This window comes from Equus asinus, chromosome X (assembly GCF_041296235.1).
Source record: "Equus asinus isolate D_3611 breed Donkey chromosome X, EquAss-T2T_v2, whole genome shotgun sequence".
Classification (NCBI taxonomy): domain Eukaryota; kingdom Metazoa; phylum Chordata; class Mammalia; order Perissodactyla; family Equidae; genus Equus; species Equus asinus.
In genome coordinates, this window is record NC_091820.1 from 102,792,592 (window position 1) to 102,817,266 (window position 24,675).

Below are 24,675 nucleotides of genomic sequence, written 5' to 3' on the forward strand. Positions count from 1 at the left end.
AAAAAAATGTGCTGTGCTAGATTTAAACTTAATTAAATGATGATCTGAATCTCTGAATCTGGGTGCTATAAAATTGGCCAGCCTGGAATGCACCCACCACTGTCTGCCACTAAGCAACTTGGAAACCCAACCTTCAAGCCTCCCTTGAACTCAAAATTGGCTTAGCTTAGAGCAGACCTCTCTGAATGACTCTTCTTAACAGAAAACGGCTTCTCTCACCCTTGATTAGGTTCCTGGACCTAAAAAGCTCCAGACCAGCTTGAGAGCCCAAGGTATGGTGCCAGGTATCCCTAACCCCCACCTCTAATCCTGTGGCCTTGTGCTATTTGCTATTACTTCATTTGTATTCTGTTTATGTCCATAACTCAGGTGAACAGGGAAACTTGTAATAATTGGAAAAGATTACTGAGTATCTCCAATAAAACCTATGCATTTTTTAGAGCAGATTCTTCGGGTTATCTAATTCCAGGCTTTCAATTTCTTTGAGCTATTTTAAAACTCTGCAAGTTGTAGATAACTGGTAGCAATGAAAAAATAATTCTTGTCCATAGACATACAAATAAATTCTTTTTAGTGGAGGTTCAGTCGACTTCCCATCCCCTCTCCCTATGGAAAAAGCCAGTTTTCCATCTATTTTTAAATTCATTTCAACGTTTCTTTACTCCATATAAATGTGTGCATCTTTGACAACTTCTTTAAACTGGTTGTAGCATCTTACCAGTTTTCTCATTAATGATGAGTTTAAATAAAATCTTTAACACGTGTTCAATTTATATGTGTAGGAGAGTCATGATTAAAAGGTATAAGCTTGGGCTGGCCTGGTCGTGTAGTTGTTAAGTTCACATGCTCTGCTTTGGCAGCCTGGCATTCGCAGGTTCAGATTCCAGACGTGGACCTACACACTGCTCATCAAGCCATGCTGTGGTGGTCTCCCACATACAAAATAGAGGAAGATTGGCACAGATGTTAGCTCAGGGCCAGTCTTCCTCAAGCAAAAAGAGGAAGATTGGCAACAAATGTTAGCCCATCACCAGTCTTCCTCACCAAAAAAAAGGCTACAAGCTCCTCGTAGGCAGAGGCTTTGCTGGAGCTGGAGTTGTAAGTGGCTTCCACTTACTGACTCTAGACCTTGAGCAAGTTACTTACCACTCTGTGCATCAGGATTCACCTACGGGCTAGAATAAAAATGCCTTCCCTGTTTACCCTAAGGCCTTGCCACAAGGATATGATGAGTCTATATATATGGAAAAGCATTGTACAAACTAGAAAGTATTAAATGTAGGGTCTTCACCTTTTCCCCCTCCACCAGAGGAAATGTTGCCCACACTTTAAGACTCAGTATGATTCTTACTTCTTTGCCTGCTTTGGCCACATTCTTGTCACTCTTCTCTAAATTCATATTGTACTTATATGATTTTATGTTAGCAATCTCATACCAAACATTATCTATCCCCCTCTAATGATTTCATGTGTGCTAATTTCATTTCATCAGATAGGTTGTAAGGTTCTTTAGGGCCAGGGACATGCCTTCGACTTGCTTTGCATTCCCTGTTGCATGTAGCAGTGTTGGGTCTTTGATAGGATAGATTCTTTGATTGAAACAGGATATTATTCTGATGCAAACATAGTACCTACCTTGTCAATGCTATGCACTCAATTGAAGATGTTGACGACGGTGAAGATGATTACTACGATCACCATCAATCAGGAATTTATATGGTAGACAAGATGATTCAGGAATATTCTGCCTTCAGAAAAGAAAACAGAATGAGAAGAAAGCTGGCTATTTTAATTGAAATATTACTATGTATTTGGCACTACTGTAAACCCTGTACATATATTAACCCACTTGAGATTCACAACAAATCTATGCAGCAGGTACTGTTATTATCCCTCATTTTACAAATGAGGAAATTGAGACACAGGGAGATTAAAAACTTGCCCCAAGGTCATCCAACTAGTGAGTGAAGACTGGCTCCAGAGTCTGGGCTATTAGCCACTAAGTTGAGAAGAAGGAAAGTGAGATCCAAAAGAGCTTTCTAAGGGAGTGAGTTTTGCATGATAGTCTTCTTGATCGATCCAATTCCTTATTGGAATAAGGAATTCCAATAAGAAGGTAGAAACAAGAAATAAAGGAGGGTGTTAGCAAGGAAGAAACAACAGTAATGATAATGGTCAGGATACCTTGAGAGTATGTGACCTTGGGTAAGTCATTTGACTTCTTAGTAAGATTGTTGTGAGTATGACATGAGACAATCTATGTAAAGTATATAAAGCAGTGCCTGGCATAGTGTAAACCTTCGATAAGTGGTATTGTTATTATTTTTTTTAATTAGTATTATCGGGCCAACCTAGTGGCGCAGTGGTTAAGTGCGCACGTTCCGCTTCGGCAGCCTGGGGTTCACTGGTTCGGATCCCGGGTTTCGACATGGCACCGCTTGGCACGCTATGCTGTGGTAGGCATCCCACATATAAAGTAGAGGAAGATGGGCACGGATGTTAGCTCAGGGCCAGTCTTCCTCAGCAAAAAGAGGAGGACTGGCAGCAGTTAGCTCAGGGCTAATCTTCCTCACAAAATAAATAAATAAATAAATAAATAAATAAATAAATAAATAAATAAAATTAGTATTATCTACTACTATTAGTAACCACAGTAGATGGAGACAGCGTATCTTATTATTGTCAGGATCTAGGATTTTACCCTACTTGCAAGCTAACAAATAAGCTTGCTACAGGTTCATGGATGCTGGCAGAAGACATGGTTCAGAGCTAAAGAGTTTCACTCACAGCACAGCAAGCAACATGAGCACCTGCATATTTGCATTGGTTCCCTTTGCCCTCAATTCCCACAGGGATGACACACAGGAAGCCAGGTAGGTGCTGAGTGCATAGTGGGCTTGCATCATTGTTGAGGAACACTGAGCTTGGGGAATTCATAGCTCTTATAGTAAGCAGTAAGAAAGCCTGCTCTTTGTCCAGAAAGAAACACTGCCTCATCCCTCAGGGTTGTGTGCTGAAAACATGACTCTGAGAAATGGCCCAGGTAAAGAGCAGTCAGGGCTTTGCATTATTGGCATAGCCAGCACGAGCATCTGGGGACACTCAGGGATTATGGCAGATTGCTTCTCACAACAATTATCATCCTGATCGTCATCGTCATTAATTGCTATTATGAATCAAGGCAAAGAAAGATGGCTGCTTATCTTTTTTTTCCCCATTTATATCTGCACACATTCCATGCTCCTCATTCTGGGTCCTGAATTTGGTCTTTTGAGGGATTATGTGACTCAATTAATAAAGGGATTAATGACTCAAATGAAAAGGAGTCTGTTCTCTTAGCTCCTCCAATTTTCTTTTCATGACTGCAGATTTAGGCTCCTCCCTCTCTTGCTTCCTCTTTGACTTCAACCTGAGACATCATACAGACTTTTACATTCCTTTCTTCCCCTGCTTAAGGCCTTTTGAGAAAGCATTAATTTTATTGACCTAGAACAAGCATATTCTCTTGCAGCATAACATGTCAGTCTGGAAACATTGCTTTCTCCTCATGGATCTGAATAAAGTGTCACCTTTTAGGAAAGATGTGGTTTTCTCCAAAATTAGTTTTGAAAAGTTATGATCAACATAAATTTTGTTAGGCTACCTGGAACATCCATCTGTGTTTCAGTGGATATTAAATGTGTCTAGTGCTATTAAGCTACAATATCCTCCAGAAGTGCTTTTCTAAATCAGAATCAAAAAGTGTTACTGGAGAAAGAGAACTTAGATATTGACCATGTTAGTTTCTTAGGGCTGCTGTAAAAAAGTAACATAAACTGGGATGGTTGGAAACAACAGAAATTGATTCTCTCGCACTCCAAAGCCCCTAGGGGGAGATTTTTTCTCTTCCAGCTTCTGGTAGCCCCAGATATTCCTTGGTTTTCAGCTTCATAACTCTAATCTCTGCCTCCATCTTCACATGGAGTTCTCCCTGGGTGTCTCTCTTTTCTTCTTATAAAGACACCAGTCATATTGAATTAAGGGTCCATCCTACTCTAGTATGACCTCATATTAACTAATTACATCTGCAACGACCTTATTTCCATATAAGGTCACATTCTGCGATACTGCTTGTTAGGATTTCAACATATCTTTTTGGGGCAAACAACTCAAACATAACATTGGCTAATCTGAGTCCTTTATTTTATAGATAACAAAGCTGAGACACAAGAAGGTTCTGAGGTACTCATGGTCACTGCTCTTTGAATACCATGTTTGTCTGGATTTGAGATCCTTCCCCATCTTCTTTAAGAACTACTGCAGCCCTCGCACCCTGTCTAATTCCTTGGACTTCTAACCGATTCTCTATGTTGGCTTTTAATATCTGATTCCTCACCTTCATGAGTCCCATTCTGTTGAACGACCCCTGTCCTGATGCCACCCATGTCTCAAAGTGTAGGCCATGGAAGGCAGTCCTCATGTTTCGAAATATCCCAGTGTGAAGAAACAATAGGCATCGGAGGGCATTTGTGACTTTGCTTTGGAAAATTAAGTCAGAATGAGCCTGTTGGAGCACACATGTGCCAGTAGAAAATTAATATAGGCAGTATTTATATATGAGAGAGTTTACTATCAGAAGCAGTCTTGGAACGGTAAGCAAATCCGAGCCATATAATTTAAAATGATAGAAAACAAAGCTAACATATCTGACGAAGGTATTTTTTTCAAACCATTGCAGGGCAAGTATGAGGAAGTGAAATCTTTGGACGGTTCCCATCTTAAAGCCTTTTCTTGGCTCTAGGGATTTTCTCATGTTATTCTAGGATTGTAAAACGTGCAGGTGATTGAGAGCTTCCCTCACTGGATTAGTGGTTCAAAAGCCAAACCCTCTAGGCAGGTGAACTTCCCCTCTGTTTTCTTGGGATTTTTTTTTCTTTGCTTAATGCTGAAGGCGTTTCATGTCCTAACTGGGAGATATTTAGATATTTATCCTTTCATCTTAATTCAATTGTGAAATACCTATGTAAAGGCTATGTAAAGTTCCTATCTATCACCAAATGGACTTAATGGTGTTATTTTATATTGTTGAAATGTGCTCAGCACTTTAAAACCTCTCTCATTGCATTTATATTCTGAAAATGTCAACTACATAAAGAGGAGAGGAAAGACCTATGTTGATAACTAGCTGAATTCTTACAATTTAGAGAAAAATCATAGCACCTTCAAGATCAAAGGAAATCTTTTATTAAGAAGTGGACTTCTACAGCATTCATTTTTGCCCAGAGAGTTCATCAAATTTTAAAACTAGGGGTCACTGGCAGGGTTACTTAGGTTATTCCTGCCTGTTGCAATGGAAGTGGTAGAATTGGTCCCCCACCTCTACCAAAACTTCCACCTATCATTTTGGATTAAAAAGAAAAACAGAGTGTGGTCTTCCTTTAATATCCAGATTGAGCCTGTTATAAGCAGAGGCCAACCCCATTCAAAAGTGGATAAACTACTGGTAGTTGCCGGGGGCTGGGGGGAAGAGGAAAAGGGGAGTGCCTGTTTAATGAGCATAAAGTTGCAGTTTTGCGAGATGAAAAAGTTCTGGAGATCCGTTGCATAAACAATATGAATATACTCAACACTTCTGAACTGCACACTTAAGAATGATTAAGATGGCAAATTTGTTATATGTTATTTTACCACAATTAAAAAGAAAAACAATAAATTTAAAAAATAGATAGGGTGGGGCCAGCCTGTGGCCAAGTGATTGAGTTCACACACTCCACTTCGTTGGCCCAGGGTTTTGCCAGTTCGGATCCTAGGCGCAGACATGGCACCGCTCATTGGGCCATGCTGAGGTGGCATCCCACATAGCAGAGCTAGAAGGACCTACAACTAGAATATACGACTATGTTCTTGGGGGCTTTGGGGAGAAGAAAAAAAAAGATTGGCAACGGATGTTAGCTCAGGGCCAATCTTTAAAAAAAATAGATAGGCTAATGTGATTGAATTGGAGCCCCAAAGCCTCAGGCACCCAAAACCCTCTCCCCAACTGCCTACATTACTGACAATCCACCTACCCCCAATTAGAGTTCCTCTTTCAAGTAAAAACATTTTCTAGATAAGGTCCCCACTTAAAGTGCCTACAGATTTGCAGGGGAAGAAGGGATGGTCACATAACTATTAACATGAACTAGTTTATTAAAAGTGTATAGGTAAGAACCTGGGACATGAAGTTAGATAATATTTGTTGGAGACAAGGAATCTAGAAAAGTTGGAAACATGGGATAACCTAAGAGTACAGACACAGAAGGGATGAGTGAAGTACAAATGAGACAGCAGTCCCTGAAATAGGAGACAAGGTCATCAATATGAATGCTGAAAGGGCTTAGGAGCATGCCTACCATGCAATTTACCTACTGCACAACCAAAGACACGCTGGTTTTGTGTCAAAACTAAGAACATGGATGCTGCCAATATCAAGGACCAGGACAAAGGTCTAGGACTGAAAAACAGAAGTCAAGCCCAGATGTCCAAGAAAGCTAGATATACAAGCAGGACATGTCTGGTGAAGATCCCAGCAACAGATGATTATGACAAAGCCGGAAGTCCGGAACCAGGTCAAGAGACCAAAGGTCAGCAGAGCCAGATGGTGGCCAGAATAAGATACTCAGACAAGAAGAAACGTTTAGGAAAGTATAAAATTATAATAGAGAGCGATTCTGGAACACTGCTGGATAGAATAGACTTGTAACTCAGGCGATGAGTATGTTACAAAGATTAGAAACCAGATTAGAGGTTTTGGTGTCAAAGAGTAGAACAAGGCAACAAGTCCTGGCAACAGGTAAAAGGGATGAATAAGGTCTTGATGCTGATCTAGCTTGTCTGAGATTTGGAACTTAGTATCATTCCTGCTAAAGTAAGAGGCAATCCTGGAAAACTTTGCTGAGGCTCTGTAGATGAGAATCACTGTTTGGAATTCCTGGTTGAGATGTGGGTATATGGGCAAGACAAAGCATAGTCTTTGGCAGGAAGATTCTGGTACTTTGGTGCTGGGGTAACATGGTAAGGAAGGTCATTCCAAAAGCACAGGATATTTTTTTTTTAAAGATTGACACCTGAGCTAACATCTGTTGCCAATCTTCTTCTTTTTTCTTCTTCTCCCCAAAGCCCCCCAGTACATAGTTGTATATTCTAGTTGTAGGTCCTTCTGGCTCTGCTATGTGGGATGCCACCTCAGCATGGCTTGATATGTGGTTCTAGGTCCGTGCCCAGGATCCGAACCGGTGAAAGCCTGGGCTGCCAAAGCAGAGTGTGAGAACTTAACCACTGGGCCACGGGGCCGGCGCCAGCACAGGCTTTTAATTACTTACCTTTCACTGATTCTTAGACCTCAATGTCGCTCACTAGGTGCTCCTAGTAAACATACACCCCTTCATTTTTGCTGTCCTTCCCCTATTCATTCAGCCTTTCCCACCAATGTCTGGACATATTAAGACAAGAGCCCATGTGCAGTCTTAGGTCAGTCTTGGGCATTCTATGAGAAATGTTTTTGTAACTCTGCATTAGTAACCTGATAATTGTCACATATAGTTTTTCTGTTAAGTATAGCATGCTGTCAAAAATGTGCAAGAGTGATTTAACAATTATTACTTTCAGGTGGTGTTATCTAAATGTTATATTGAGCTTTAAAGATAGTAGGAGGAAAGTGAAATGGTTGGCCTGACTGGGTCATTTAAATCCCACCTGCAGACACAGCCCCATCCTGGTCACAGGGACCAATGACATTGGTCAAAGTGATTTAAGGAGCCCTAAGCCAGTAGCTCTGGTGTCTCAGCAGGAAGCCAACTGTGGTGTTAGTCTGTATTGGATCCCTTTCTCCTGTCAGATGGGGGCTGGGCAAAGCGTAGGACCAACTGGATGACTTTAGTGGAACCAGAACAGAGCACAATTTCCCTGTGGCTATAGTGTGAAGAGCCAGAGAGCATAGCCAGGTTTTCCAGGGGTCCTGGAGGGTGCCATGACCCAAAGCCAGAGCAGTATGTATAGATACAGAGGCAACATTCCAGTAGGTTCAATAGAGTGAAAGAGCTCAAGTCTGGAATCAGACTAAGGGCAAAACAAAACAAAATAAATACACACAATAACAACAAACTAAGGAGTAAAGGATAGCTGAGTGAATGGGGTCAAACATGAAGAAATCCTAGAGACAAAGTGAGTGCAGAAGCCTCCCACTATTTTTCCACCCAATCACAGCACAGGCTTAAGTGGGTTGGTATACAAGGTTCATATAACGTCGCTGGAGTAGAAGGAAGAGTCTGGCTTCTTTGTACTCAGATTTCGATAGAATCTTGCCTTGTTACTTTTAACTTGGTCTTCAACCTGCTCCCTTATTTCTGCATACTTGGTTTAGTCATCTCAGAAATCTAATTTTTTTTAGACCTGGGGCCCCATCATTCCTCTCTCTCTGTTGTCTCTGCTTGAACTTCAGTCTTCTCTACTTGTTTCCTGATACTCATATCATCCCAGTGCTTTGGTTGTAGCCAAATGTTCTTCCAGGCTACTGGGGGACACACCTACAGTCCCTAGTGAGATCCCTCTGATGCCAATGGCTGTTTACTTGGCGCCTATTGTTAGACTTTACCAATGTCCTGTACACTAGTCCAGATGTCCTCTCATTGCACAATAAATGCTTATTGAATTTCACTTCCTGGAAACTTCCCAGATTGCCTGCCCTGCTCCAGTTCATCTGGCCCTCCCTGGTGAAGTTCTGGGGTTGCCAGGTGTCTGGTTTTGACAAAGACAGTCTGGCATTTGAGCTTGTTGTCTGATAAAAAATTCCAGACATATAACTATCCCTTTTTTTCCAATTAAATAAATCATATCATTATGTTATAGCAGAACTTGTATACACATAAGCAGTGAAATCTGATAAAAGCTAGAAATTGTTATCAGTGCCTGTTCTAGATCATGTCTTTTCAAAATTAGGGCTTCAGATAGTTATCCAATGTATCCAGTATTTTTGCAGATACCATTCAACAACTCTATCTAGGTTATTCTTCCTCCAAGCACATCTTACAGTATGAGAGAATACAGAGGAGAAATATTAATCAACTTGTAACTTAGGAAATAGCTTAATGATAGGAACTCCATTAACATCAACAAAGATAAATTGAGCACCTGTTTTAGTGACTTGAGCACAGCTTTAAGTAAATACAATGATTGCTAATATCCCTACTTCCTAAAAGGAGGGGAAAAGACTTTAGCTGTAAATTCATTCGATGGCTTTCTTTAGAGATATAGGTATAGACAGGTATATCAAAACCATTTTGGGCATATTTACAAAAAAAACTGGGTACTTCTGCTTCTCAGAAGATGGAGTAGTTGTACTTTTCTCTATTTTTCTGGCTAAGTACAACTAAAAACCCTGGATATTAAATATAAAACAAACATAAATAGGGGGCTGGCCCAGTGGCCAAGTGGTTAAGTGCACCCATTCTGCTTCTGGGCAGCACAGAGTTCACCGGTTTGGATCCTGGGTGTGGACATGGCACCACTTGACAAGCCATGCTGTGGCAGGCATCCCAGGTATAGAGTAGAGGAGGATAGGCAGATGTTGGCTCAGGGCCGGTCATCCTCAGCAAAAAGAGGAGAATTGACGGCAGATGTTAGCTCAGGGCTAATCTTCCTCAAAAAAAAAAGAACCAGGATGGGGGAGCCGGCCCTGTCGCCAAGTGCTTAAGTTCACACACTCTGCTTTGGTGGCCTAAGGTTTCTACTGGTTCAGATCCTGGGCGCGGATACAGCACCACTCATCAAGCCATGCTAGGCGGTGTCCCACATGCCAGAACTAGAAGGACCCACAAGTAAACATATACAACTATGTGCCGGGGGCTTTAGGGAGAAAAAAGAAAAATAAAATCTTTAAAAAAGAACCAAGATGATGTCAAAAATTGAATGACAAAAGACAATCAATAGATGTCATTACTGAGATGAAAAGGATGTTAGAATTACCTGAGAAAGATTTTAAAGCAGCTATGACAAAAATGCTTCAACAAGCAATTACAAAACACTTGAAACAAATGAAAAATAGAAAATCTCAGAAAAAAATAGAGGACATAATGAATTTAATAAAAACAAATTTTAGAACTTAGTACTATAATCAAGAAAAAAAGTTCGGTGGATGGGTTCAACAGCGAAACGCAGGGGACAGAGAAAATAATCCATGGCTGGAAGACAGAACAAAAGATATTAGTCAGTCTGAACAACAGAGGGAGAATAGACTGAAAAGAAAAAGAACAGACACTGAAAGACCTATGGACCTATAGCAAAACTTCTAATATTCATTTCGTCAGTTCCAGAAAGAGAAGAGAAAGTGGGCAAGGCTAAAACAGTATTCAAAAAAGCTATAAATATCCCAAATTTGGCAAGAGGCTTAAACCTACAGATCAGATTCAAGAAGGTAAACAGACCGCAAACAAAAATAACTGAAATGAAATCCACACAGAGACACATCATCATTAAATTGATGAAAACTGAAAACAAAGGAAAAATCTTGAAAGCAGCCTGAGAAAAATAACACCTTGCCTATGGGGAAAAACAATTTAAATGACAGCTGATTTCTCATCAAAAACCATGGAGGCCAGAAAGAAGTAATACAATATTTTACGTGTTATGACAGAAAAGAATTGTCAACCCAGAATCCTATATGCAACAAAAAATATCCTCAAGGGATGAAGGCAAATCAAGACATTTTCAGATGTGGGGAAACTAAGAGAATTTGCTGCTAGCAGACTTAACCTAAAAGAATGGCTGTTGAATGTTCCCTAAACAGAAAGGAAACAATAAAAGAAGGGATCTTGGTATATCAGGAAGAAAGAACATAGTAAGCAAAAATAATATGGGTAAATACAGTAAGCTTGCTTTCTCTTCTTGAGTTTTCTAAATTATATTTAATAGGTGAAACAAAAATTATTACATTGTCTCATGTGGTTCTAAATGTATATAGAGGAAGCATTTAAGACAATTTTATTATAAACTGGAGAAGATAAAGGGACATAAAAGGAGGTAAAGTTTCTTTTTTTTTTCTGCTTTATCTCCCCAAATTCCGCCGGTACATAGTTGTATATCTTAGTTGCAGGTCCTTCTAGTTGTGGCATGTGGGACGCCACCTCAACATGGCCTGATGAGTAGTGCCATGTCTGCTCCCAGCATCCAAACCAGCGAAACCCCGGCCACCACAGTGGAGTGCCAACTTCACCACTTGGCCACGGGGCCAGCCCCGGAGGTAAAGTTTCTACATTTTACTCAGACTGATAAAATAATCACCCTAGGAACTCATGAGAAGTTATGTATATATAATGTAAGACCTAGACCAATCACTAAAAAATATATATATTCAAAGATAATCAAATGGAATTCTGATAAATGTTCAAGTAACCCACAAGAAAACAGGAAAAGAAAAAAGAAAGATGAAAAACTAAGAGAACAAACAGAAAACAAACAAAGAAATAAAACAGCATACCTAAGCCCTAACATATCAATAATTAAATGTAAAGAAACTAAATGCACCAATTAAAAGACAGATATTGGCAGAGTGAATTAAAAATAAGACCCAACGATATTCTATCTAAAAGAAACTCGCTTCAAATACAATGATATGGGCAGGTAGAAAGTTAAAGGATAAAAAAAGTTGTATCACACAAATATTACTCAACTGAAAATAAGAATTGCTATATTAATATCAGATAAAGTAAACTTCAGAGTAAAGAAAATGATCAGAGATATAGAGGAATATTATATAATGATAATAGCGTCAGCTACCAAGAAGACTAACAATCCTAAATGTGTATGCACTAAAGATAGCTCCACAGTATGTGAAGCAAAAACTGATATATCTTAAAGAAGAAATAAAAGCACAATTTTTTTTTCCTGTGGAAGATTCGCCCTGAGTTAACATCTGTTGCCAATCTTCCTCTTTTTTCGCTTCAGGAAGATTAACCCTGAGCTAGCATCTGTAAAACCACAATTATAGTTGGAGACTTCAACACCCCATCTCAACAACTGATAGAACAACTAGATAGAGAACCAGCAAGGATATAGAAGAATTCAATAACACCATTAACCAAGAGGATATAGTTGACATTTATGGAACACTCCACACAACAACAGCAGAATACACACTCTTTTCAAGCACCCGCAGAACACTTAACGAGACGTACTATATCCTGAGCCATAAAACACGCATCAATAAATCTAAATGAATTGAAATCATATAGAATGTGTTCTCCAATCACAGTGAAACAAAATACAAATCAATAACAGGAAAATTTCCAAACTCTTGGAGACTAAACAACACAACTCTAAACAATCTAGGAGTCAAAGAGGAAATCTCAAAGGAAATTAAAAGATACATGCAACTGAACAAAAATGAAAATATAATATATCAAAATCTGTGGGACATGGGCTAAACAGTCCCGAGAGAGGTATTTATAGCACTAAGTGCTTACATTTGAAAAGAAGTAAAGTCTCAAATCAATAATCTGCGCTCCCACCTCAAGAACCTAGATAAATGAAAGCAAAATAAACACAAAGCAATCAAAAGGAATGAAATAATAAAGTTAAAAGCAAAAATTAATGAAATTTAAGACAGAAAAGCAATCGATAAAATCAATGAAACACAGATCTGGTTCTTTGAAAACATCAATAAAATTGACAAACTTCTAGGACGACTAGCAAAGAAAAGAGAGAGAAGATAAACATTACTAATAAAAGGAATGAAACAAAGGATATTACTACAGACTTTGTAGACATCAAAGGATAATAAGGGAATGCTAGAAAGAACTCTACACACATAAATCTGGCAACTTAGATGAGATGGACCAATTCCTCAAAAAACACAATCTACCACAATTCATACAGATTAAAAGGGAAGAAATAAAACTGCCAATATTTGTAGATGAAATGATTGTCTACATAGAAAACCCCAAGGAATCTACAAAAAGCTCCTAGAAATAATAAGTGAGTTCAAGTTTGCGGAATACAAGATAAACAGAAAAAAATCTATTGTACTTGTATACACTATCAATTGGTATCAAAAAAAATTTATAATTGTTCAAGAAAAAAAAGAAAAATTGAGTGTGAATCTAATAAAATATGTACAAGACCTGTATGCTAATGGCTACACAATGCTGATAAATGAAATAAAAGAAAATCTAAATAAATGGAGAGGCACACTTTATTCTTGGATTGGGAGACTCACAATTGTAAAGATGTCACTTCTCCTCAAATTGATATACAGGTTTAATGAAATGCCTATCAAAATCCCAGTAGGGTTTTTTTTGTAGATATAGAGAAGATTAATCTAAAATTTATGTGGAGGGGCTGGCCCGGTGGTCCAGCTGTTAAGCGTGCACGTTCCCCTTCCGTGCCCCTGGGTTTGCCTGTTCAGATCCCGGGTGTGGACATGGCATCACTTGGCAGGCCATGCTGTGGCAGGCGTCCCACATAGAAAGTAGAGGAAGATGGGCCAGTTGTTAGCTCAGGGCCAATCTTCCTCAGCAAAAAGAGGAAGATTGGCGGCAGATGTTAGCTCAGGGCTAATCTTCCTCAAAAAAAATAATAAAATAAATAAAATTTATGCGGAAAGACAAAGGAACTAGAATAGGTGCAACAATTTTGAAAACCAAGAATAAAACAGGAGGAATCAGTCTATCCAATTTTAAGACATTGCATTAGTTTCCTACTACTGCTGGAACAAATTACCATAACTTAGTGGTTTTCAACAACATAAGTTTATTATTTTACAGTTGTCAAGGTCAGAAGTCCTAAATCAATCTCATTGGGCCAAAGTCAAGACGTCAGCAAGCCTGTGGTCCTTGTGGAGGCTCTAGGGCAGACTCTATTTCCCTGCCTTTTCCAGCTTCTAGAGGTCACCTACATTCCTGACTTGTGGCCCCTTCCTCACAATGGCATTTACTCTAATCTCTGCTCCCATCATCAAGTCACCACTCTCTGACTCTGATCCTCCTGCCTCCTTTGTAATTTCATTGGGCCCACCTGGATAATCTCCTCATCTCAAAATCCTTAATTTAATGACATCTGCAAAGTCTCTTTTTAAAAAAAATTATTTCACTGAGGTCGTATTGGCTTATAACATTGTGTAAATTTCAGGTGTACATTGTTATATATCCGTTTCTGTATAGACTACATTGCACTCATCACCAATAGCCTAGTTTTTATCTGTCATCATACATATGTGCCCCTTTACCACTTTTGGCTTCCCCCCACCCTCTTCCTCTCTGGTAACATTAATTTGTTCTCCTTATGCATCTGTTTGTTTATCTTCCACATTTGAGTGAAATCATAGGGTGTTCCTCTTTCTCTGTCTTATTTTGCTTAGCATAATGCCCTCAAGGTCCATCCGTGTTCTCACAAATGGCATGATTTCATCTTTTATTATGGCTGAGTAGTATTCCACTGTAGATATATACCACATCTTCTTTATCCAATCATCAGTCGATGGGCAGTTGAGTTGCTTCCACATCTTAGCTATTGTGAATAATGCTACAATGAACATAGAGGTGCATAAGTTTCTTTGTATTGTTGATTTCAAGATCTTTGGATACATACCCAGCAGTGGGATAGCTGGGTCATATGATATTTCTATTTTCAGTTTTTTGAGAAATCTCCATACTGTTTTCCCTAATGGCAGTACCAGTTTGCATTCTCACCATCAATGTATGAAGGTTCCCTTTTCTCCATGTTCTTTCCAAAACTTCTTATTTCTTCTCTTGTTAATTATAGCCATTCTGACGGGTGTGAGGTGATATCTCATTGTAGTTTTGGTTTGCATTTCCCTAATAATTAGTGATGTTAAACATCTTTTTGTGTGCCTGTTGGCCATCTGTATATCTTGGAAAATGTCTCTTCATAGCCTTTGCCCATTTTTTGATCGGATTGTTTGTTTTTTGTTGTTGAGTTATAGGAGTTCTTTACATATTTTGGAAATTAACCCCTTGTTGGATATATGATTTGCAAATATTTTCTCCAAGTTGGTGGGTTATCTTTTTGTTTTGTTGATGGTTTCCTTTGCCTTGCAGAAGCTTTTTAGTCTTATATAATCCCATTTGTTTATTGTTTCTTTTGTTTCCCTTGCTTGAGTAGTCATAGTCTTTGAAAAGATACTGCTAAGACTAATGTCAAAGAGTGTACTGCCTATATTTTCTTCTAGGAGTTTTATGGTTTCAGGTCTTACATTCAAGTCTTTAATCCATTTTGAGTTAACTTTTGTGCATGGTGTAAGACAATGATCTACTTTCATTCTTTTGCACATAGATGTCCAGTTTTCCCAACACTGTTTATTGAAGAAACTTTCCTTTCTCCACTGTATGTTCTTTGTCAAAGATTAGCTGTCCATAGAAGTGTGTTTTTAATTCTGGCCTTTCAATTCTGTTCCATTAATCTGTGTTTCTGTTTTTCTGCCAGGACCATGCTGGGGTTTTTTTTTTTTCTGCTTTTTCTCCCCTGCAAATATATAGTTGTATATTTTTGTTGTGGGTCCTTCTAGTTGTGGCATGTGGGATGCCACGTCAGCGTGGCCTGATGAGCAACGCCACATCCGTGACCAGGGTCTGAACCAGTGAAACCCTGGGGGGCTGAAGCGGAGCAGGCGAACTTAACCACTTGGCCATGAGGCCGGCCCCAGGGCCATGCTGTTTTGATTACTGTAGCTTTGTAGTATGTTTTGAAGTCAGGGATTGTGATGCCTCCAGCTTTGTTCTTTTTTCCAGGATTGCTTTGGCTATTTGGGGTCTTTTGTTGTTTCATATAAATCTTAGTATTCTTTGTTCTATTTCCATAAAGAATGTCATTGGTTTTCTGATTGGGATTGCATTGATTCTGTAGATTGCTTTAGGTAATATGGACGTTTTAACTATGTTTATTCTTCTAATCCATGAGCATGGAATATCTTTCCATTTCTTTATGTCGTCTTCAATTCCTTTCAATTGTAAAGTCACTTTTACCATGTAAGGTAACATAGTAACAGGTTAGGATATGGACATCTGGGAGGGGCCTATTATTCAACCTACCAGACCACGGCAATCAAGACTGTATTGTATTTGTGGAGGGATAGACACACAGATCAATGGAACGGAACGAGGAACCCAAAAATATGCTCAACTGATTTTTGACAAAGGTACAAAAGCAATTCAATGGAGGAAAGACAGCCTTTTCGATAAATAGTGCTGGAACAACTGGACATCCAAAAAACTGAGCCTCAACCTAAGTCCCAAACCCTATATAAAAATTAACCCAAAATGGATCACAGATGTCATTTTAAAATATAATCTACAAAACTTTTAGAAACAAAAAGGGGGAAATCTTTGGGCTCTAGGGCCAAGCAATGAGCTCTTAGACTTGACAACAAAAGCATGACCTATGAAAGGAAAAATTGTCAAGTTGGGTATCATCAAAACTAACAATTTTTGCTCCTCAAAAGACCCTGTGAACAGGATGAAAGATCAGTCAGAGAGTAGGAGAAAATATGTGCAAAACACATATCTGACAAGGACCTGGTATCTAGTATATATAAAAACTCTCAAAAATAAACAGTAAAAAAGCCAACAATTCAATTCAAAAATGGGTAAAAGTCATGAACAGATTCACCAAAGAGGATATACAGATGATAAATAAGCCCATGAAAAGATATTTAACACTAACCATTAAGGAAATGTAAATTAAAATCAAATGAAATATCACCACACACCTATCAGAATGGTTAAAATCAAAAATAGTGACAACATGAAATGCTGGTAAGGAAGTGGAGAAACTGGATCACTCAGACATCGCTAGTAAGAATTTCAAGTGGTAAAACCACTCTTGAAAACAGTTTGGCAGTTTCTTATAAGACTAAATATGCAACTACCCTATGACCCAGCAGTTGCACTCCTGGGCATTTGTTCCAGATAAATGCAGATTTATGTTCACACAAAAGTGTGTAGATGAATGTTTATAGCAACTTTATTTGTAATAAGCCCAAACTGGAAACAACTCAGATGCCCTTCAACAGGAGAATTGTTAAACAATCTCTGGCACATCCACATTGTGGAACACTACTCAGGAATAAAAAGGAACAAACTATCAGTGTACACAACAATCTGGATGAATCTCCAGAGAATTATGCTGAATGAAAAAAGCTAATCCCAAAGGTTACATGCTGTATGATTCTATATATAACATTCCTGAAATGACAAAAACTATAGAAATAGAGAACCGTTTAGTGGTTGCCAGAGGTTATGGAGTAGGTTGGAGGCATGAGGGAAGTGAGTGTGGCTATAAAACGGCAACACGAGGATAATGGAAACGTTCTGTGTCTTGACTGGATCAGTGGCCCTGAGCTAACATCCACCGCCAATTCTGCTCTTTTTGCTGAGGAAGATTGTCCCTGAGCTAGCATCTGTGCCCATCTTCCTTTTCTTTATATGTGGGATGCCTGCCACAGCATGCCTTGATAAGGGGTGTGTAGGTCCATGCCCAGGATCCAAACTGGCAAACCCCAGGCCAGGGAAGAGGGCATGCGAACTTAACCGCTATGCCACTGGGCTGACCCCTATTTATACATTTAAAAAATAAATACAACCCCAAAGGTGCTTCACGAAACTGGAAATCTAAATAGACAATAAACATGTGAAAAGATGCTCACCCTCACTAGTCACCAGGGAAATGCAAATTACAGCAATGAGATACCAATTAATACTCATCAGATTGGCTAAAAATTAAAAAGTCCCACAGCACCAAGTGTTAGTGAAAATATGGGAAAATGGAACTTCATACTCTGCTGATGGCAGTGAAAATTTGTAAAACGACTTTGGAGCACAATTTAGTGATATCTAGTAAAATTGAAGACATACATCACAAGGAGCTTGCAATTCTACTTCCTCATCTCTCATACTATGTAAGAGATGGAAACCGGCTAAAATTGATATCCTACCAAGAATTTGGATTAGATAGAGCATATTCCCTATCCCAGGGCTTTTCAAACTTTCATGTGTATACAAATCACCTGTGGGTCTTGTTAAAATGCAAGTTCTGATTCAGCAGGTCTAAGATGGGGTTCAAGATTCAGTAGTTCTAAGAAGCTCCCAGGTGATACCTATGCTGTTGATAGGAAAAGTTTATTTTGAGTAACAGAGACCTAGAGCATATGTTGCAAACTCAAATGCCTGGAAAGGGCAGGCAGGTGGCAAAGGTGCGAAGCTGATTAGGTGGGGACTGTACTGAACTAGAGTGTGCACTTCCTGAATAGAGAGGACAGCCTCTATCCTGCTCAGGCTGCACATTGCAACTTCAGAGGCTCCAGTTTCTCAAGAGAGGTTAGAAATTTGGTTTTATATGAAATCTTCCATTTTAAATTGTTAACAACTATTTAGAGGGGAAAAGAAAACACTATGTGAGCCAAACAAAATGCATCTTTGGGCAAGATACGACTTGCAAACACGACATAGAGAGAAGTAAAGATGACCTGAAGTGAAGGTGTAAAATTAATTAAATTGCATCAACAGCCTTCTCAAGAGTCCTGAAATCAGTCCGTAATTCAGGAAACATAAAGAATGTAGGATCCCAAGCCTGGATGGTCACAGAGGTCATCTTGTCCAACATGGCACCAAGCACTTGAACTTGATATTTCCTTAACTTACATTGTTCTATGTTCCTGAGTTCTCTTTTCAAATCACATAAGGTGCAGAATACTAGGTCTAGGTCTTAAAATATTTTTGAATAAAAGTAACAATGATAGTAGGAATAATAACAAAAATGATGCCTAACTATTTTTTACACTTATACCAGGCATTGTGCCCAATACTTGATGTATATCATCTCATTTGATTCTATGAAAACCAATTGATAGCTCTCTATAAATGATTTATTAGTTACAAAACAAAATAGTACTGTTCCAGTGAAGAAACCTGGTGGACATCATCTTAATCAAGTGTTCAAAGTTAACACTACCAATACTGGGGCAATATGACGTCATCCGCCTGCTGATATGATGCACTGAGAAGGACACAACTTAACCTCAGTGGTATTTTTGCCAAAAATACATACTCTCAATTTAATCATGATAAAACAACAGATAAACCCAAATTGAGAAACATTCTGCAAAATGAATGCACTGTACTTTTCAAATATGTCAATGTCATGAAACACAAATAAAGGCTGAGGAACTATTAAAGATGAGAGGAGGTTAACAGACATGACAACTAAATTCAATGTATGATCTTGTTTTGGATCCTGAATTAGGAAAAAATAGCTATAAAGAACAATATTGATAAAAATGACAAATTTGAAAATGTACTATAGATTAGATAATACTATTGTATCAATTTTAAATTTCCTGATTTAGATAAATGTACCGTGGTTATGTAAGAGAATGTCCTTGCTCTTAGAACACATACTCTGAAGTATTTAGGGATAAAGGAGCATGATGTCTCCAACTTGCTCCCAAATGGTTCAGGAAAAAAAATCACATACACACACACACACATACATACATACATACATACATACATATATACAGAGAATGATAAAGTAAATGAAGTAGATTGGGTAAAATATAAACAATTGTTAAGTTTGAAATTATTTCAAAACAAAATTTATAAAAATGAAATAGGTACTATCACTATCCTATAGCACAGATGAGGAGAGTAAGGATCAGAAAACAAAGTAATTTACATAATTAGTAAGAGGTGGAATCTGGATTCAAACCCAGGGTTGTCTGATTCCAAAGTCCATACTCTTAACTATTAGGGTATAATGGCTCAAATTAGCAATTTTGTTCTGTTTTTGAGAACAGAATGCATGATTCTAAATCGGTGTTTTCTTTAAAAGCAGTCATCTTGGCAGGCTATATGCTCATTCAATTGATACTCTTGTTGCCTAGAGGTCTCTCTTTGGAAACACCATCTAAGGTCAGTTTGCTAGTGACATACTTAGAGTTCACCTTGATTTTTCACCACTATTCCCCATATCTCAGTGTTACTCCCAAAATGACTATTTTGAAGGGAATATGTAAAGTATGTTATGTCTGTTTTAAAAGCTGTCACAGAACTTTATAGATATCTCTGTTTAATCTTTTTCAGACCTTTAAATACATCAAGGACAATAACTGCTATAAAAGCTAATGTAGGGTGACAAGACAATTTAATGTGGAAAGAATAGGCTTTTCAATGACTTATGCTTGGACAATGGAATATCCACATGCAAAAGAATGAATTTGGATCCCTTACCTCACACCATACACAGCAATTAACTCAAAATGGATCAAAGACCTAAATGTAAGAGCTAAAACTATAAAACTCTTAGAAGAAAACAGAGATAAATCTTCTTGACCTTGGATCAGACAATTGTTCCTTAGATATGACAACCCAAGGACAAACAAAAGAAAAAATAGATAAATGGGACTTCATCAAAATTAAAAATATTTATGCTTCAAAGGACACTGTTAACAAAACAAAACAATAACCTGCAGAATGGGAGAAAACATTTGCAAGTCACATATCTCTTAAATGATTTAGAACAAGAATATAAAATGAACTTTTACAACTCAAAAATGAAAAAATAATTCAATTTAAAAATTGACAAAGGATTTAAATAGACATTTCTCCTAAGAAGACACAGAAATGGTCAATAAACATATGAAAAGATGCTTAACATCATTTGTCATTAGAGAAATACAAATCAAAACCACAATGAGATACAACTTTATGCCCACGAAGACGGCATTAATAAAAAAAAAAGACAGTAACAAGTGTTGACAAAGATATGGAGAAATTGGAACCCTGTACATTGCTGGTGTGAATGTAAAATGATGCAGCCTCTGTGGAAAAGAGTCTGGCAGTTAATCAAACGATTAAACATAAAGTTACCATACAACTCAGCAATTCTACTCCTAAGCATATATCCAAGAGAACTGAAAACATAAGCCCAAGCAAAACCCTGCACACAAATATTTATAGAAGCATTATTCATAATAGCCAAAAGGTGAAATAACCCAATGTCAATCAACTGATGAACGGATAAACAAAATGTGATATATCCATATAATGGAACATTAGTTGGCCATAAAAAGGAGTGAAGTATGGATACACGCTACAACATGAGCAAACCTTAAAAACAGTATGCTATGTGAAAGGAGCCAGATGTAAAATGTCACATATTATATGATTATATGTGATTATATGATTCCATTTATATGAAATGTCCAGAATAGGCAAAGCTATAGAAACAGAAAAGAGATTAGTGGCTGCCAGAGGCTGAGGGGAAACAGTGGGGAGTGACTGCTAATAGACATGGGGTGTTTTGGGGAGGTGATGAAAATGTTCTGGTATTAGGTAACAGTGGTTGATGCACAATTCTGTGAATATACTAAAAGCCACTTTAAAGGATGAATTTTATGGTATGTGAATTATATCTCAGTAAAGCTATTTTTTTTGAAAGATAATGTGCGTGCCTAAATTCCTACTCAGGAATTGCTTTAGGCTTTTTTCACTTCCCTATCCTCATTCCTCATCTTCCCTATCTTCACAACCATGTCTGATTATATACTTTCATTCTTAATTTCCAGCTTCCCTCTTGAATTTGAAGTGACCCGGTATTTGGGCATTCCATCCACAACTGGTTCAGCGATGGACACATGACCCATCTCAGGCCAATTTGTACCAACAAGATTCAATTTAGGGACTTGCATTGCTCTCCTAGGAAGGGGAATGCCACTGCTGGATCAGGGAATGTGAGACTGAAGGTACCAGGGGTCTCCAGTAAGAGCCTGAAAATGGAAACCAACCCAGAGGAAGTATCTCTGCTGGCTCCTGGTGAAATAATTTGCACTCTGGATTAAGCCGTGCATGAAGTCGCCTCTATCCCTGAACATTTAAGCTTATAGTGAGCTATTAATTGTCTGTTTTGCTTAAGTTGGTTTGAGTCTCTTTTTTTTTTTGTCACTTGCAATGAAAGAATCCTAAATGATATGGGCTATTTTTCCTGACTCTCAACCACATCAGGATTTCAAAACTTCACCCTTCACAGGACCCTGACCATTAGGCCTATCATGGTAGGTTCCTGCTTATCAAAGGAGGGACATCAGACAATTCCTATACCACAACACATGTAAATTTCACTCTCATGTAACACAAATAAATGAGCATCAAACAGTTGTTACCCCTTAACTGAAAAGTTGGAAAGGAAGTGGTGATAGTAAAATGCAGAAGGATGGCACTGGAATCAGAAGTTACTCCCTTCCTATCCAAAAGCCAGAGAGATTTATTGCCAGTTGAGGGGGTCAAAGAGTATGGAGGCCACATTAACCTGCAGAAAGGGTAAATAATTAAGTTGGACTCTGATAATTAAACTAGTAGAATCCCCACAGAAGGAATGTCATCAGCTAGCTATGAGAGCCAACCAAGAGAGTTTCTGTAAAGCGTAACTTGAGGTTTGGAAACATATAAAACTCCAATCAAGGTAGTCACATCAGAGAAACCAAAATGGAATGTAACTGTAATTAAGTAACCTGAAACCTAAATATATACTCTCCTGCACCTAGCCTCATGCTTGGCACATAGCAGTGTCAGTAAATATTTGTTGAGAGAACGAATAAATCTGTACGAACAAAAGGGTCAACACATAGGAGGGAAAGCTAAGGAGGCTGAAGTAGGCAGTCATCCTCCACATGAAGTCCAGGGGACAAGGTATCCTACGTAAATACACACACAGTTAGGAACATGGATGTGAATATGGATAGACACAATAGAGATGTAAAAAGAGACAGAGACCTGGCTCCATGTGTTTGGTTAAAGTAAATCTGCCACTGGACTGCAGACCCACTCTCAGTTTGGGGACCGACCTTGGACTCTACTGCATTGAACAAGATAAATTTCACCTGCTGAGGCCTCTTGGCAGCCAGGCAGCTGGCTTTCATCTAGTGATAACCTCTGCATTTATCACAAGCTAAGCTACCCTTAGCCCTGTAACTGCTTTAACCTATGTACCAAACAGTGAAAAAGACCACCATTGTATCAGGGAAGATCTTTAAAAAGTAGAAACCATGCTAGATAATTGGTGCATGTAATTTTTGCTGTGTGCTTCCTCTTTCTACAATCTTGCCTTGAGAGTACTTGAAAGAGGATTGGGTGAGACTACTGCCTGTGTAAAAATAGTTCTAGGCACTTTGTGGCACTGAAGAGAAAGTCCAGAGGGCCCTCCCTGATCTCAAGTGGGGACACCACATTCACATAGGCACTGCCGCATTTCTTATTCTAGAGAACAACACGTTCCAGATAAAAAACAAAAACAATTTTTCCATTTCTAACCCTACTAGGTCAATGCCAGGCCTTGCTTTTCTCTGCTGTGTGGTTACACTTTCTTATCAAAGGAAAACACAGGGGCCTCATTGAGCTCTCTGTGTCAGTCATAACTAGAGAAAGGGAGTTTGATCCCTCCTTGATTTATTCCATTTTTTTTTTCTTTTTTGGTCAAAAGGTCAACAAAAAAAGTTTGCTCAAAGAGAGAGGATATTATGTAAATAATTAGCCCATTCCAAGATTATGTTGCACATACATATGGTACAGTAGACAGCTTGAAAAAGCACTGGAATTTGTAGCAGGACTGGACAGTTTATGAACCTGAGAAATAGGAACTGGCTCTGTAGTTCTGTTTATCTAGAATTCGAAGAATGGATTGTACTGGCTATTGGAACGAGGTTCCCAGCGCCGACCTGGATTTTCAACTTGCAAAGAATCAGAAATCAATGAGGGAGAACTAAATGCTAATACCATACTGAACGGAGCTGAATCTCTTCATCAATCGATAAAGATGTTGTGTTACCAAATTATGTAGACTCTCTGGGTCACTGGTGTGTATACCAATTCCTCTACACGAGACCAAAAGGAGAGTACCTGAGAAGAAGCTCTGGCAGAGCATTTCTAGGATAGCCAGGTAAGAGTCCGCTCAGACTGACGCCTAGGGGCACCTGGTCGTGCTCACTTTGATAATACTTTTTTTCTCTGATTTTATAGGCTTAACCACAGCTTTCTCACCTATGCTCTGGTCTCCCGAGGTTATCTGTTAAGTATCAAAAGGTAACAACAATACTGAAGCCTATACCTGACCCTTGACTGATGTCTCTATACCCCTAGGTGCAAACAGAAATATCTATTCAAATACCTTTGTGATGTTGTTCTTTTTTCAGTGTTGTCTACTTTCAAAGACAGTGCTGATATCGAAGGCTGATGAAGATTGAGAGTCGTGCCTCCCATCAGTATTTTGAGGGCATCCATGGCTGCCGGTAGACGTACCTTACTTGAAGTGGAGCATTTTGTGGGAAGTTGTGGTAAATCTAGCACGGCATCAGTGAGCCAGCTGCCAACGAGAATAGGAGTCTGACACCCTCACCCTGTTCACCACCTCCTCCACCTGCTCTCTTTCTAAATTATTTCCGGTATCCTTGGGGCGAATCTCAATTTCAGCCCCCAGACCTGATGCTTGATAGTCTCCTCCCAGAAGGGACTTTTTGCTAGCCTTGACTATGACTCACATTTGCCTCTTGGATTATTTCTGCTCTCTCTGCTCCAGGTAAACACTTTACCTGATCCAGAAACGAAAGCAAAGTTGGAGGAGGGGAGAAACATGGAAAAAGACATTGTAGCTAACGTGGAG

At 38.7% G+C, this 24,675-nt stretch overlaps 1 long non-coding RNA gene across 2 annotated transcripts in view; it reads right to left on the reverse strand.

The window, feature by feature from the left end:
- LOC139042646 (uncharacterized) overlaps positions 1-24,465 on the reverse strand; it is a 35,955-nt gene extending 11,490 nt beyond the window's left edge. The window contains exons 1-2 of one of the 2 annotated variants that reach the window (XR_011499602.1): positions 24,184-24,465; positions 1,636-1,748 (exon numbers count right to left, since the gene is read on the reverse strand). This is a non-coding gene — a long non-coding RNA (uncharacterized lncRNA). The remainder of the gene's footprint in view (positions 1-1,635; positions 1,749-24,183) is intronic. The other variant, XR_011499603.1, reaches the window with a different exon arrangement.
- Between the last annotated feature and the right edge of the window lie 210 nt (positions 24,466-24,675).